Source organism: Nicotiana tabacum, chromosome 23, assembly GCF_000715075.1.
Source record: "Nicotiana tabacum cultivar K326 chromosome 23, ASM71507v2, whole genome shotgun sequence".
Lineage (NCBI taxonomy): Eukaryota > Viridiplantae > Streptophyta > Magnoliopsida > Solanales > Solanaceae > Nicotiana > Nicotiana tabacum.
The window spans coordinates 12,356,239-12,365,603 of record NC_134102.1 but is presented as its reverse complement, the minus strand read 5'-3'; the positions used below and the strand labels follow the sequence as shown (position 1 = coordinate 12,365,603).

The 9,365-nt window shown below is 33.4% G+C and overlaps 1 long non-coding RNA gene across 6 annotated transcripts; it reads left to right on the top strand.

The window, feature by feature from the left end:
* The first annotated feature begins 3,103 nt into the window (after window positions 1-3,103).
* Window positions 3,104-6,700, top strand: LOC107809678 (uncharacterized). Of its 6 annotated transcripts, XR_001653461.2 has the most exons (7): window positions 3,104-3,229; window positions 3,320-3,378; window positions 4,568-5,261; window positions 5,400-5,489; window positions 5,599-5,836; window positions 5,948-6,063; window positions 6,141-6,700. It is a non-coding gene; the product is annotated as an uncharacterized LOC107809678 (long non-coding RNA). The 6 variants fall into 6 exon arrangements; XR_001653457.2 differs by having other exon boundaries at window positions 3,104-3,378; XR_001653464.2 differs by lacking the exon at window positions 4,568-5,261 and having other exon boundaries at window positions 3,110-3,229; window positions 3,323-3,378.
* Window positions 6,701-9,365: the final 2,665 nt, after the last annotated feature.

The window sequence follows — 9,365 nt, the reverse complement described above, 5'->3', positions numbered from 1 at the left end:
CCATTAGACCAAAGCCCCGGGATAAGTCACTATTGACATATTTAAAATTTTGTTTATAAATATAGCATTCAATTACATTTCTATTACTTTGTGATCATATATGCAATTATATAATAATACAATATATATGTCATATATAAACTAGTCAATTTTATACAAAATATTCAATCGATGGTAATGAATACAATAATGTACTTATAGATATCACCGTTCTTCTACGCCGTTTCTTACAAGATGAAGTAAAACAAAAAAGCAGGAATATATGTAGATATTTTCTTGTACTTTCATAATGGATTAAACATTTTTAAGTAAATAGACGTTGACAACATAAGAAATTTTTACACAGATTGTTGTAGTAAATTGCTTATTTTATTTTTTAGGTAATTAGTTCAGCGTATGATCAACTATATATTTGTATTTACCTTCTAAACATCTGATAGTGTAGCTTTTTTACCGTAAAGTGCATTAGTAATATAATTAATATGTTGAAGTTAAACTCATTCAGAATTCAATTGAACATGACAACCATTCAAATCTCAACACGTGCATGGAATTGACTGTTTTCTGCAATATACATGCATGAATATTGTACAAACAAAAGGAAAAATCTTCGGTTCCCCCATACATAATTAGGTAATATATATAGGGCCGTTTGGCCATAATTTTTTTTATAACTTTTTTCGCAATCAGTGTTTGGTCATGAAAATTTCAAATTTCACTTGAAGTTGAATTTCGGAAGTTTTCAAAATTTTCACTTCAACTTACTAACAAAAATTCAAAAACAGCTCCAAATTGTATTCATATCCAAAAATAACTCTAATTTTTAAATAACATTTTAACTTTTTTCGGAATTTCACAATTCTTATGTCCAAACGCCCACACAGTATCTTGGTCCAAAGTCTTCTCTCCATTAATCCTCAGTTTCTCACTAGCTCGCTTCATTTTCCCTATTTGGGGTTTGGCTATAGTGGTTACCAATCTTTGTCTGTTAAACTCGTCATTTAGTTTGCTTCCAATACCTAAAAATTAAAACCAAACCATTGACAAATCCAGGCAGATAACGTACTTTCTTTCCCATTCTTTTTTGCGTTTTTCTTCAAAAAAAGTCACTTCACCAATCGTGGAGGTTTTCTCTGTCCATACTTTGTCTCAAAATATCTTCATGTTTACATTAATAAAGTAATTTCGGTATATCTACTTTGTTGCAATTAATTAAGATATGCTGAATATTAATTTAATAACACGCTCGTGACATAGTCAAGAAATTATCGTAGAATTCAAGTTTTATGTATTAACATTGCATAAACAATTTCACGATCAAGACAAATTGGCAAATGTTAACAAATTATAATTCGATATACGTAACATCAATTCGTATATTTTCTGTTCACATGCAGGGAGAACCACACCTTAATGCTCATTTAAATACCATGTGCAACGAAAACTTTTCACTGGTACTATTGTTGTGGTGTTCATTCTTGTCTTAACATGGCAGAAAGACCAAGTCATTCAATTGCATTAGGCAGGAGACCCATATTTAATTATACAGCCAACTTCTCTCTCTTCACACCAATATTTATTTCGGTAAAGGGCCAAATATACCTCTATATTTTCGAAAATGGTCTAAAAATACTCCTCGTTATATTATTGGGTTATCTATACCCCTGCAGTCATACTTTGGGTTCAAATATATCCCTCATTTAAACGGAGGGACACGTGTCATAGTCCTGTTGGTCAATTCTAAATATCTCCTAATTAATTAAAAAGACTCATTACCCATACCCGAAAAATAATTATTTTTTTTGTAAAAACTGGAAAAAACTGAAATTATTTTTACTAAAAACAGAAAAAAAACGAAAATATTTTTTTTTCAGTTTTTACAAAAAAACTGCTTTAGAAAAAACTGAAAAATATTTTCTAAAATAATATTTTTGTAAAAACTGAAAAAAGAAGAAGCTGAAAATCAATTTTCTAAAGCAATTAAAAACTGAAAAAAACTAAAATATTTTTAACTAAAAACTGGAAAAAAAAAGAAAATATTTGTTTTTAAGTTTTTACAAAAACATAGCTTTAGAAAATTGCTTTTTAGTTTTGTTTTCAGTTTTTACAAAAATATTGTTTTAGAAAATAGTTTTCAGCTTTTTTTAAAAGCAGTTTTTTTGTAAAAACTCGGAAAAAAAAATATTTTCGTATTTTTCAGTTTTTAGTTTAAAAAAATCATTTTTTTTCAGTTTTTACAAAAAAATTGCTTTAGAAAATTAATTTTCAGCTTTTATTTTCCAGTTTTTACAAAAATATTGATTTAGAAAATATTTTTTATTTTTTTCTAAAGCAATTTATTTTTTGTAAAAACTGAAAAAAAAATATTTTCGTTTTTTCTGTTTTTAGTAAAAATAATTTCAGTTTTTTCCAGTTTTTACAAAAAAAAATAATTATTTTTCGGGTATGGGTAATGGGTCTTTTTAATTAATTAGGAGATATTTTGAATTGACCAACAGGACTATGACACGTGTCCCTCCGTTTAAATGAGGGGTATATTTGAACCCAAAGTATGACTGCAGGGGTATAGATAACCCAATAGTATAACGAGGGGTATTCTTAGACCATTTTCGAAAGTAGACGGATATATTTGACCCTTTGCCGTATTTATTTTTAACGTATATGCAATATACTATACACATATACATGTCCCAATGGAAACAAAATGGGACCTGTATATGTGTATAGTATATTGCGTATATGTTAAAAATATATGGAATTTATATTCACCGATATTAAATATATAATAATTAATGTAGTATTGATTAATAAGATATCATTACTAAAAAACGCTAAATTTCGACCAAAATTTTTGATTGAATTTTTTTGGTCGGAAATTTTTGACGAATCCGTCGAAATTTTCAAAAACATATCTCCTATATATTTTTAAAATTTTTTCGACCACATTTCCGACCAAATCGGTCGCAATTTTTGGCGAAAAATTTATTTTGACTTGTTTGACTTCATTTCCGGCCGATTTCGTCTGTAATTTTTTTTTTACAAAAAAAATTAAAATAACAATTCCGACCGAATCGGTCGGATATTTTTTAAAAACAACCCTACACCCCATCCCCAAAAAACAGAAGCTCTTTCTTCCTCCTCCTTCTCTCATCTCTCCCTCTCGTCCCCAAAAAACAGAAGCTCCTCTCTCCCTTTCGTCCTTCTCCCCCATCCTGCAAGAACAATATATGTTTGCTCTCTCTCGTTTCCTCCTCCCTTCTCCCTCTCCTTCCTCCTCCCTTTTCCCCTTAATTTATTATTTTTTTTATCTGTTTTGCAGCAGTGGTTGGCGGCGGCAACAGCTCCTCAGTCGACTTCTCCAGCATTTTTTTCGTCGAAGTAAGTATTTCGTTGACATATATATCTTGTTATCATTGTTAAATTTATAGTAATTTTTTATATATGAACATCCTAGTTAGTTGAAGTAGGTATGGTTGAAATTTTAGGGATTTTAACTTTTTAATGATACTTAATCTAAAACAAAAAGAGAGAAGAATATGTTAAATTAGGTATGGTTGAAATTTTGGGTTAAACAAGAATATGTTAATAATACATGTCCACTAATAAGCCCGAATTTAAATTTTATGTTAAACAAGTGATTCGCTAAGGTTATAAGCTAATTAAACTAGCTTAATCCTATCATAAAGATTAGAAAATTATTTAATCCTACAACTTCACAAGACAAATAATAATAATTTGTTTAAAGTGAGAAAATGATTGATATGAAGACATAAAGGTTTTTCTGATAGAAAAAACTATATAAGATGCAAGGCATTGTTTTTGTTCATTTCTCTTTATCTATACTATACTTCTCATCAGATTCATCATAGTTGTTTGTATTCTTCCTTTTGACTTATTCTCTCTACTTTGGCAAAACAAAAACTAAACATTATAATATCCTTAAAAAATTTAATTATGCACCTATTAATCTCTTCGTCCCAAAACGATTTGCAAAGTTCAAAATACTTTGATCAAATTATTTAACTAGTTGTGTGAAATCAAACATTGATTCTTTAATATTTTAAAATAAGATTTAAATATTTAAAACTCACCTACAATATTATAAAGTATAAAACATAGTTTTGTATAACAAAACTATGTTATACTTCCAAAAGTATCTAGAATTTTTCCAAAAGTTATAATCAAAGAAACATATAAAATAATATATTAATATTTTTATATTCAATTTTTAGAATGATATTAATTTTAATTCTTTTCAATTTCAATATTAAGATTAATTTGTAAATTTGAGAAATTATTAGTTAATTTGGATTATATGAACATTTAAGAAGCTATTCAAATTTAATTATTGTATTTAAAGACTTTTATTATTTAGAATAGGGATTAATGTGAGATTTCGAGTGTTAAAAAAATATTAATTTAAAAAATAAAATATATCAATTAAAGTGCTTTGATATAATGATATGTATATATCTAAAACGAACCTTTGAAAGAGTATAACTTTGTAATCAGTTTAAATAAATCAAATTATTTTAAATATCTCATTTCTAGATTTCTATTTGTGTAGATGGAATTTGTGCATCGTAGATGAATGTATAATAGGAATCATCCTAATCGTGCGGGGTTGAAGGATGAATTTATTGAAGGGGTTGCTGAATTTATTGTTAAGGCTCAAACACTTGATGATTTTCTTATTGGAGGAAGGATTAGGTGCCCTTGTGTGAAATATAAGTATGTTAATTTATTGAAAGCAGACGAAGTTAAAGTTCATCTATACAAGAAAGGGTTTGTAGTCAAAGTAAATTCCAGAAAGGGTCTATGTCTGCCAAAGGAAGTCAAAGTAACACTGTTTTTAACTTTGTACCCACACCTTCCATACCATCATCTTCACCGGAATTTCATGGTAGTCAGCATGGTGGCTCACCAGCTACTACATCCCCAAGCTTTTATGGTAGTTAGTATACTGGCTCACCAGCTGCTGCACCTTCGAGCTTTCATGGTAGTCAGCATGATGGCTCACCAGCTGCTGCATCCCCGAGTTTTCATGGTAGTCAACATGATGGTTCGTCTTTTGTTGCTCCATCATCTTTCAGTCCATCATCATCATCCATTCCCAGTATATCTAGGTTGGATATTGGAGGCTCTCGCCTAGCTACATCTAGTGCTGCTTCTGCACCATCTAGTAGACGCAGGCAGAATCTTAGAGAGGATGTACAATTTGATAGTTATAATCGATTGATAATCGTCCCCTACGAGGATGGGTAAGAAGGTTCTTATACTATTTTTAAAGTTTTGAATGTACTTTTAGATATGTTAACATTAAGGAATATTTATTTATAATTAAAACTTTTGAAACTTTAAGATGTTTATTAATTATATATATGTTAACTTTAATGCAGGTTTTTGCCATCCTTTCAGTATTCACATTTGGTTGTGGAATTTATGAAGCCATTTTATCATGAGCCGTAGAATTCTTGGAGATAGATACGGTACAGTATCATAGAGCAAATGTGGAATCAATTTAGGGTAAAAATTAATTATATTTATTTAATAATTATCGTCTTCATCTAATGTTACTTTTTTATATTGCATACAAAGTATACATGGCATCCTCAGCATCAAAATAAAATAAATAATATTTTCGACAAGAAGGCTGCTAAGCGGATTAAAGATACTATGTTCGCTGCTCAGAATGCTGGTAAAATGCCGGAGTGGTTAAGAGAAGATGTTTGGGATATATTTCTTAAGAAATGAAATACCGCAGAATGGAAGAAGAAGAGTGAACAAGCAAAGGCAAATCGTGCCTCCAGTAAAGGTTGCTCGTTGCACACAAGAGGTTCGATTAGTTTTGCGGTCCATAAATTAAGATTGATAATTAAAAAATTTCTTAGTTTTACATATAGAATTTTACGATTGTAATGTCTAACTCATACTTTTTGTTATGAAGGAAAAGGAAAGAGGGCGAGATATGAGTCATGCTGAGGTCTTTGAGGAGACGCATAAGAAAAAGAAGAAGGATGGTACAAGAGAACACTAGGGGAGACGCGTGCGTCAGACACATATGTAAAATGCTAACTTCATAATTATTTATGATTTATTAATATTAGTTTGTTTACATAATAGTTATGTTTTCATTTCAGAAAGATTATCATAAAAGGGTGGAAGAATGGCAACAAACTCATCCTCTTTTAACTCAACCAACACCTAATGAAATGGCTTCATTGTGGACAGAGGCAGCAGGTGGAGTAAACAAAGGAAGAGTTTATGGACTTGGCGTACGTCGACCTACAGGTCATCTAAACCCACTCTTAGCCAACTCTTCTTCTTCTCAAAATCAAGAACAGATGGAAGATATGAGAAAGAAAATTCGTGATTTGAAGCAACAGTTGGACTCCCAAATTCGGAACATTTGTTAAGATGCAGAAATTCATGAGAAAACATGGGCATGATCTATCTGATGATGAGGATGAACAAACTGAATCCGATGTGTAGTAGATTAGGTGTGGTGTTTTGGTTAATTGGTAAACTTGATTGTGAAAGACAACTTTATATTTTATTTTTAAACTTGAATGTGGGCTACTATTTGGATGTTTTTATGCCCAAAATTGTTAGGTTTAATAGTTGGTATTGTTGGTTTAGATTGTGCTAATGGTTGGAATTGTTGGTTTATATTATGTTAATAGTTGGTATTATTGGTTTAGACTGTGTTAATGGCTGGTATTGTATTGTAATAGTTTGACAGGTGGTGTAGCTCAAAATTGGGCAGAATTCTGCCTAGTTTTACAGAAAATTCCGACTGATTTCCAACGAAAACAGTCGGACAACTGCCCAGATTTTACCAAAAAACTCCTAGATTTTCGACCGATTCGGTCGGAAATTTTAAAAAATAATAATTAATATTTAACAGTTTTCGACGGATTCCGTCATAAATTAAACAAAATTTATTTTTTAATTATTAATTTCCCACCGAATCGGTCGGAAATTATATATTTTTATTATTTAATTTTAAATAAATAATTATTTTTATTTATATTATTACTACTGATTCGGTCAGTAAAATTTCAACCACCTTTGTAACGACCCGGCCGGTCGTTTTGAGAGTTGTAGCCTCGTTCCCTCTTTTTTGCTCATTTTTGTACTTCACTGTTGCTTTATGACTTATCGGGTAATTGGTTCGGATCCGGAGAGAATTCAGAGTGAGTTGAGACGCTTAGTCTCTTAATTGAAAGTTTAAGTTAGAAAGTCGACTGGATATCGATTTATGTGTAAACAACCTCGGATTTGAATTTTGATGGTTTCGTTAGCTCCGTTGGGTAATTCTAGACTTAGGAGCGTCTCCGGATTGTGATTTAGAGGTCCGGAGTAGAATTAGGCTTGAAATGGCGAAAGTTGAATTTTGAAAAGTTTGACCGGGAGTGGACTTTATGATATCGGGGTCGGATTCCGATTCCGAAAGTTGGAGTAGGTTTGTGGTGTCATTTATGACTTGTGTGTAAAATTTGAGGTCAATCGGACGTGATTTGATAGGTTTCGGCGTCATTTGTAGAATTTGGAAATTTCGAATTTCATTAGGCTTGAATCTGTGTATAATTCGTGTTTTCAATGTTGTTGGAGGTCATTTGAAGATTCGACTAAGTTCGTATGATATTTTAAGATGTGTTGGTATATTTGGTTGAGGTCCCGGGGGCCTCGGGTTAATTTCAGGTGGTTAACGGACTTGGAATGGAAGTTGAGGACTACTGAAGTTTGGTATGTTGCTGGTGTGATCGCACTTGGGTGCTAGACGCAGGTGCGATGCCGCAAAAGCGGTTGGGACTATGCGGAGTTGGGGATGGCTTTGGGTAAGCGCAGATGCGAAGGAAAGTGCGCAAATGCGAGAAGGGCTCTGCAGATGCGGAGTAGTGAGGGAAGGTTGTTTCCGCAGAAGCGGATGAGAAGCCGCAGAAGCGCCTCCGCACGTGCGAGACCTGGAACGCAGGTGCGAGCCTAGTGATTTAAGTGAATTCCGTAGAAGCGGAGGAATCGCCGCAAAAGCGGTTCCGCAGGTGCGGATAAGAGGCTGCAGGTGCGAAAGGTCTGGGCAGAACATATAAATACGGGACTTCGTGATTTTTCACCATTTTCACCACTTTGAGCTCGGTATTTGGAGGATTTTTAGAGGGATTTTGAAGTTATTACTGAAGTAAGATCTTTGTGTCCATTTATCTTTAATAATGATGTTTCCCCACTGATTTTACACCTAGTTGGTGAGTTTTTGAGGTGAAATTTGGGGGTTTAGGGCTAGAAAATTGGAGAGTGAATTTTGGAGATTTGGATGACCAAATGGTATCGGATTTTGATAAATTTGATATGGTTAGACTCGTGAGTGAATAAGCTTTCGGGTTTTGTGACTTTTGTCAGATTTCGAGACGTGGGCCCGGGGACCGAGTTTGAGCCGATTTCGGATTTTGGCTATAATTTAGTACTTTTCTTGTGGAATTAATCCATTTAGCCTATATTGATTGTATTGTACTACTTGTTGCTAGATTCGGGATGTTTGGAGACTGATTTGAGAGGCAAAGGCATTTTGGAGTAGAGTTTTACACAGATTATGTGTTCTGTGGTTGGTATTGAGGTGGCGCACATGCCAAGTGACGGGCGTGCACCGTGAGAATTATGACCTGATTGATTCCATGGAACCATATAGCGATTATATATTGTTGATATCCGTATTTTCATCATGTGATAAAGTAATTGAGGTGTCAATCATGCTAGATATTATGTTTAGGCTTTGTGCTGGTACTGTTGGGACCCATAGTGGTCGTTTCTTGCTGTCACCTTACTGATTTCATTGATATTACGTACTCAGTCATATTCATTCATTTCATATCATATCTTAGTCTCAGTTGTTAATTATTGATACATCATATCATTGTTTCGGGCTAGTTTTTAATGACATTGTGAGCCCGTGAGTGAGATGCCGCAGAAGCTGCTGGGACTACGCAGATACGGAGCTGGGGATGGATTAGGGTAAGCGTAGATGCGAAGGAAAGTGCGCATATGCGAGCCCGCAAATGCGAGAAGGGCTCCGCAGATGCAGAGTAGTGAGGGAATGTTGTTTCCGCAGAAGCGGATGAGGGGCCACAGAAGCGCTTCCACAGGTGCGAGACCTGGAGGGCAGGTGCGAGCCCAGTGATTTAAGTGAATTCCGCAGAAGCGGAGGAATCACCGCAGAAGCAGTTCTGCAGGTGCGGATAAGAGGCCGCATGTGCGAAAGGCCTGGGCAGAACATATAAATATGGGATTTCTAGATTTTTCACTATTTTCATCACTTTGAGCTCGGATTTTGGAGGAGTTTTAGAGGGATTTTGAAGTGATTACTGAGG